This window comes from Acomys minous (assembly GCF_964271855.1).
Source record: "Acomys minous genome assembly, chromosome: 12".
Classification (NCBI taxonomy): domain Eukaryota; kingdom Metazoa; phylum Chordata; class Mammalia; order Rodentia; family Muridae; genus Acomys; species Acomys minous.
The window spans coordinates 59,535,929-59,543,484 of record NC_140493.1 but is presented as its reverse complement, the minus strand read 5'-3'; the positions used below and the strand labels follow the sequence as shown (position 1 = coordinate 59,543,484).

Genomic DNA, 7,556 nt, shown 5'->3' with positions numbered 1-7,556 from the left:
ACTTCCCCCCTGCCTGCCACAGGGGGAGCACTTCCCCCTGCCTGCCACAGGGGGAGCACTTCTCCCTGCCTGCCAGAGGGGGAGCACTTGCCCCTGCCTGCCAGAGGGGGAGCCTTCTCCCTGCCTGCCAGAGGGGGAGCACTTGCCCCTGCCTGCCAGAGGAGGAGCACTTTCCCCTGCCTGCCAGAGGGGGAGTACTTTCCCCTGCCCAGAGGGGCTGCTACAACTGGTGCTAAAGAGGCAAGACTGTAGTGGGTGACACCTGCTATTAATCTTCATTTCCCTAATGATTAGCAATCATGAGCATTTTTCATATATCTTTTGTCTATTCAAGCACCTTATTTTGAACAAGGTCTATACTCAGGCTCACCCTGTTTTGGTTTGGTTTGGTTTGTTGAGGGTGGTCTCACTATATAGCCCTGGATGGCCTGGAACTCACTATACAGACGAGGCTGACCTTGAACTCATAGAGATCCATCTGCTTCTGCCTCTGGGGTATTGTTTTTCAGTAGTTTGAGCTCCTCATATGGTTTGAAATTTTAAAATCACATTTATTTCTTTGTGTACTTACTTGTTTGTGGATAGGAAGGCACGTTCCGCACACGCATGCTGAGGCCAGAGGACAGCCTTCAGGAGTGCTGTCTCCTTCCACCACATGAATAATGGAGCTTGAGCGTAGGTAGGCAAGCTTGCTCGTAAGCACCTTCTGCGCACTGAGCTACTTCCTGTCCCACCCCATATGTGGGATATTTGTTCCTTGTTATGTTTTAAAGCTATCTTCCCCACAGGCTTGTGTTTTCAAAAATCAGTCTTCCAGTGCTCGCTCTATTTGGAAGACTTTAGAACCTTTGTGTAGGGGATCTGAATGGTAGAAAAAGGAATCCAGGCTTGGGTTTCCTTAGAGGTTCCTGGACTGGTCCTTAGTGTCTCTGTTTCTGTCTCTCTGTCCCTCTCTCTCTCTCTCTCTCTCTCTCTCTCTCTCTCTCTGTGCCTCTCTCTCTCTCCTCCCCCCCTCTCCCTTTCCACCCCCCCCCCCATCTCTCTCTCTGACTCATAGTCTACAGCAGTGTGAACAGCAGCTGTCACACTCCTGTCCCCATGGACTCTGCCATGACACAGCAATGCCTCTGAAACCATGAGCCAAGTCAATCCTTCCTCCTGTGAATTCTTACTATCTGGTACTTTGTTACAGCGATGCTACCAGTAACCAATAAAAGCCCAGACAGACAGGTGGCTTGCAACTCCTTTTCCTCCCAGTCCTACCTACACGCTGTTGTTTCCTTTGTCACACGGAGCACTGGACAGTCCATGGCAGATCCCCCTTCATGCTTTTTTCCTTTCATGTTGTTTTAGGTTGATACATCCCCCACAGCGTTTGAGGTCAATACAAACCCACTTGCCTATTTGTGCTTTTGTTGCCTGTGCTTTTGGGGTCAAATCCTGACCTCACCCCAGCCCCACAAAATCACTAACCAAACCAGGGTTGAGTGTTCTTTCCCTTGTGTTTTCTCTTAGTAATTTAGTTTCAGGTCTTTAAGTCACTTTGAGTTAATTTTGAATATGGTACAAACAGATGGGCATTTTCTTTTTCAGACTGACAGCCAGTATTCTCAATGCTGTATACTGAAGACGTCATCCTTCTTATCATGTGCTCTTAGTGTCTTTGTGGGTTCATTTATGGACACTCTATCTTTTTATATTAATGTATGTGTCTGTTTGGATCTCACTACTATGCTGTTGTTATTACTATAGCTTTCAAATCAAGCAGTGTGATTCCTCCACACATGTTCTTTGTACAATTACCTTGGCTATTCAGGGCATCTTGTGGTTTCATATGCATTTATATGCCATTTGAATTTTATGTTAAATTTTTATTTTTATTTTATTCTTGCCATGTAATTATATATGTTTTCCATATGTGTGTCTGGTGCCCTCAGAGACCAGAAGAGGGCATCAGATCCCCCAGAAGTGGGGTTACAGATAGTTGTGAGCCAGAGTAAGTGCTGAGAATCATACCTAGGTCCAGCGCCATAATTGCTCTTAACTGACTGTCTCTCCAGGCCCTGTAGGCCATTTTATTTCTCTTTCTTTTTTCCTAAAGCCCCAGGCATCCCTCTTATTTGACTGCAGGAAGGACTGGAACCCTCAGACATTGCTAATGACCCTGCAAGATGCTCTGCTCCTTTCGGAAAACCGTTGACAGCTCCTCAGAACGTTAAAGATACAGTCACAGACAACTCGGATTTCCACACCTAGGTTCAAACACAAAAGAACATGCACCCACACAGCAGCATGACTCATTACAAAAGGTGGAAGCAACTCAAATATTTAAAAAAGTTGATGGATGGCAAAATACAATGAGGTATGTCTATAAATGGAAGGGTACTGGGCCATTAAAATAATGGAGTGCTGACGGTTTGGTTGGCATCTCCAGTTGCCCTCCCCTCCCCCCAGTCGGCTGGTAGATCCCACTCCTTTTTCCAACCCTGCCCCCTTGAAGGAAAGCCTCCACATTCCTAGCATTCCTGAGGACTGCCCCAAGCTCCTCACCTGGAACCACTAGCTCCCCAAATCCAACAATCCTTAACCCCCACCCCCAACCCCACTAACGCAACCATAGTCTGGCCTCATCCCCCTGAGGCTGCTGAGCTCACCCAGAAGCCTCAGTTCCCAAGTAAACCTGCCCTTTTTATTTTATTTTTTATTTTTATTTTTTTGGTTTTTCGAGACAGGGTTTCTCTGTGTAGCCTTGGCTATTCTAGACTCACTTTGTAGATCAGGCTGGCCTCGAACCCACAGTGATCTGCCTGCCTCTGCCTCCAGTGCTGGGGTTAAAGGCGTGTGCCACCACACCCTGCTCTGTTTTATGCTTTCAGTCTGGCTTAGATCAGCTTATTTCATCAGCAGAGATAACCAGTCACTACCATGTGCTACCACATGAATGAACCTTGAAAAACGTCATGCTGAGTGACAAAAATACCATCATTGAAGACTGCATTGTATTTATATGGAATGTCAACAAATCTACACAGACAATGAGAAAATTAGTGCTTTCCCAGGCTGGGCATCGAGGGGCTACGCAGAGTGGGGTTGGTGTTGAGTTTCTTTTAGGGGTGATAGAATTATGCTGAAAATGGATTATAATAATAATAATAATAATAATGAAGTCCTCTACAAGCCACTGGATTATACCCATTGTTTGCTATATTAAGTTATCTTAACAATGTTGTTTTTTAAAAATATATAACAATGCTGTTTTTTTAAATATGTAACTATAATATATAAACAACACACAATGGTGCAGATGTTGTCAAAACCACACAGAGAAGCAAAGGGTACTGAAGACGTCTGTTAGGGAGGCATGCTGCAATAAAATAAAACACAGCTGGCAGGGGCTCTGCTCGGTAGGAAAGAGTCCAGTTCTCCTTTCATTCATTCTTTCCATCAAAAATGGCATTTTGTCACATGTCTGAAAGAATCTCAACAAAACTCCGTAGCTCATGAGCTGGGCTGTGGCTCAGTGGTACAGAACTTGCCTGGCATGCTCAGGGCTCTGGACTTTAGTCCCCAGAAACACACACACACACACACACACACACACGCGCGCGCATGCATGCACATACTCACACATACATGCGCACATGCATACACACATACTCACACATATGTGCACGCATACATGCGCACGCACGCATGCACGCACACTGACCAGGGTCACTTGGAAAAATGAGTCTAGAGCGCAAATGAAAGAAAAGTGCCTGGGCCACAAAATACAATACCCAGATGCCAGAGATGTGCACCAGTCAGGTTGGGTGGGTGGGCACTTTGGGTGGTCCCTTTTGGAAGGGAGTAAGATGTGTCCTGTACATGATAAATCCACACTGTGCTCCCACAGGTGAGCCCAAACTCCAGTGCAGGTGGAGGACCACCAGGCTAGAAGCTGTTTTTCTTCCACTCTGTTTCAGATTTCACGCTCTGTGAGGAGACAACTGCTGTGTTCTACATAAGTGTTTACTTGGGCTTTCTGTCTTTCTGTTCCAGATTTATTGACTAAAAGCAGTAAAACATCACAAGATGCGCATCACTTGGTAAAGACTCTTGCCTTCATGAGTACAATGCTCTGGGATGTTACAGCTTTGCTGGGAGAAAAATCACGTGTCTTCTTCATCCTCAAGCCTTGAAATCGATGCAATCACAGGAAGCAATCACAGGAACTGCTCTTAGGCTTCTGACTCGCTCATTCTTTTTAAAAATTTCATTGCGGACTTGACAATTGATGACAGCAATGGGGTATAGGCTTCTGAATGCAATGTAGAGAAAGGAGCCTGGGCTGCCAAATAGTTTGGGGTCTTCTATATACAGAATTAAAAACTGAGACCCATCCAGGTGCAGTGGCGCATGCCTGTAATCCCAGCCCTGGGGAAGGCAGGAGGATCTCTGTGAGTTCAAGACCAGCCTGCTCTACTAAGTGAGTCCAAGACAGCCAAGGCTAGATAGAAACCCTATCTAGAAAAAAAGGAAGAAAAGAAGGAAGAAAGGAAGGGAAGGAGGGAGGGACAGAGGGAGGGAGGGAGGAAAGAAGCAAAGAGAGGGGAAACCCATCCTCACTAACCTTGTCCTGTGTCCCAGGACAACGCACACACTTCCTCAAGGGCACAGGCACACTTCTCTTGACCAAGGCTCACTCCCAGTGCCCTGCAGAAGAGTCACCAGCGTAGAGCTTCAGGCAGCTCCGCTGAGATGGAGGCCAAGGCCACACCCCTCAGGACCACCACGCAGCCCATCCTCCCGGCTTTGCCGCTCAGGGAGTGTCCCCCTGATCATATCCCCTCAGGATTTGTCACTCCCTTGAGATAATTAGGGCCTGTTATCCTAATTAGAATTTTCTCATTTTTGTCTCACGTTGATATTTTCCTTTCCAACTTACAGCCACTATAAAAAGGGGTCAAAGTTCTTTGAAACGTCTCTTCCTTCATCTCCAATCAGAGACAAGCATGTCTTTACACCCTTCGCCCCAATGAGGGTGGTGTTTTTTTTCTCCTATGTATGTATACTTAACAATGTCTTCACTCCATGACAGCTCAAGCCCGCTCACTAAAGACGTGCTGACAAACCCCAAAGAGATCACACTGCCGAGGGGAGCAGAAAGGTGGAAGGTCTTCAAGGATTCCTCTTGATTTCCAAAGGATGAGCAGGAATAAGTTGACCCATCACTTTTTTTTTCTTTGATTTCTTTCTTTTTTTTTTTCTTTTTTTTTTTTCTAATATGATTCTGGGAACTGAACTGTGCTAGCTAATTTTATGTCAACTTGACACAAGCTAGCGTTATCTGAAAGGAGGGAACTTCCATTGAGAAAATGCCTTCTGAAGATCCGGTTATAGAGAATTTTCTTAATTAGTGATTGATGGGGGAGGGCCCAGGCCACTCTGGGTGGTGCCATCCCTGGGCTGGGGTCTATAAGGAAGCAGGCTGAGCAAGCCATGATGAGCAAGCCAGTAAGCAGCGCCCCTCCACCGCCTCTGCATCAGCTCCTGCCTCCAGGGTCCTGCCCTGGTTGAGTTCCTGCCCTGACTTCCGTTGATGATGAACAACAAGAGAAACTCTGACTAAGGCATGAACCACAGTGCACACTAAGCCTGCATGGCTGCCGCTCCTACTGAGACTAAGCACTTTCAACAGCAGCCGCAGGTGGTTTTCCTAAATTTCCTCGGTAATAAAATATAATAATAACTTATTTTTCTTAGTCCTTTCCAGTAACGGTTGCTTTGCTTCTTCTTAAAAGCTATCATGGAAGGAAATGTGACAGGAAACAACCAGGCGTCTGAGAACACATAAGTCATTGACATCGCTGAAATGCTGGGAGATCAAAACCAAGGCCCCACGCATGATGGGAAAGCGCTCTAACTGACCACATCCTGATACCACGTCCACTGGTTTCCATTTGTCTTGTGGTTAGAAAACGCTAGTTTCCCTCTCTTGGTGGTAACACACTTCAATCCAGACATTATTGGGAGTTCCTTCTACACCAGGCCAAGCTAAAAGGATTTGGGGACTGCTCAACCGATAATACTGTAATGCTGGGTGTGCTACGGCCAGTAAAACACAGGCTTCTGTGGAGTTGAGAAGACGGCTTCTACCGCAGACTCATCATGTTTAAGATCTCAAATAAAACAGCCAACACTCGCTGAATGCTCGTGTGCCCTGGGCACACATCAGCACGGTTCATCTTCCCCAAACCTCCCAGGAAAGGTGGCACTGCTATTGCCCCCCCCACACACACACACCAAATAAAAGTTTTGAAAAGATTCGTGCCCTGGCAATGTCCCTGCTCCAGTGATACTGGGTTAGCATTTATAACAAAGCCACCAGGCGAATTAACAGCACCCAGAGATATCCCACCATGATCCCCAGGGCTTGAAGGAGACTCAGGGGTTACAGGAGGAGTTCAGATTGATAATCAGGGGGCCTGGAGAAGTGGCTCAGCAGTTAAGAGCACTTGATGCTTTCTAGATTGGCTTGTCTCCACCAAGAGCAAACCCGAGCTACATTATGCTATTAGCTTCAGTTCTCTGCCTCGCTGCTGCCTCTAGAGTTGTTCACCAAAGGATGGGGAACTTATCTGCAGACCCTCATCACAACAGGTAGGCCTGGGGATGTGGCTCAGTTGGTAAAATGCCATGTCTAACCTAGGCTCAGTTGCCAACACTGCAGAGAACCAAACGTTGACAGAGCATGCTTGTAATCCCAGCCTCCACGGGCAGAGAAAAGAGGAGGAGAGGTCATCTTGTCATCTTTGGCTAGCTAGAGAGGAGGAGTTAGAGGCCTGCCTCGAAATATAAGTAGATAAATATCAAGTTTATTGAGATCCATAAGAGTGGAGCGTGATGATTGGACGTTATAGAACAGGGATGTCACATCCCACTGGAGAGCCCAGGAAAGCCTTCAGACACTGAATGAGATTGGAACTGCACCCTGAAGTGGGGACAATGGGCACGAAGAAAGAGAGGGCATCAGTGTTTAAGGAGACAGGAAGTAGGCTTGGGAAAGACGCCTTGCCTCTGGTATGTGTTCAGGAGCTGTGGTTCTGCGAACCGAAGTGTCTTGCCTTTTCTGCTCTCCTTCACACAGTGATGGGAAATGGAACTTTACTCCATCTTCCTGTCACTCAGTGTGGTGGAAGGCTGCGTGGAGGAGCAGGGATGTTTATCCAGACTGTTGTATTTTGATGCTAATTACTGGCTCCCAAGAGCTGCTTGCTACCTTGACTCTGTGTAATCTTGGCTCCTTGTTTGACCAATAAAAAGCTGATATCTGAGAAGGGCGGGAGGAAGGTACACAGGGCGGAAGTTCTCAGGCTTAGAGAGTGAAGGATCTTGGGCAAGGAAAGGAGTGAGGTACCAAAGGAGAAGAAAGGCCATAGATGATGTTGGCTCTGTTTATTAACAATTAAACTTTATTATACAACCCAACTAGCATATACAAGAAGGAAAAAAAAAAGGTTAAAGGGACAGAAGATTAAAACCTCCTGGAATCCGTTCGGCAGGACGGGTCCTTA

The 7,556-nt window shown here is 46.5% G+C and overlaps 1 long non-coding RNA gene across 1 annotated transcript; it reads left to right on the top strand.

Annotated features, from left to right (window-relative positions):
• Positions 1-585: 585 nt before the first annotated feature.
• Positions 586-5,208, top strand: LOC311578857. Its single transcript, XR_014772978.1, has 5 exons — positions 586-679; positions 2,102-2,362; positions 2,877-3,089; positions 4,042-4,468; positions 5,081-5,208. It is a non-coding gene; the product is annotated as an uncharacterized lncRNA (long non-coding RNA).
• Positions 5,209-7,556: the final 2,348 nt, after the last annotated feature.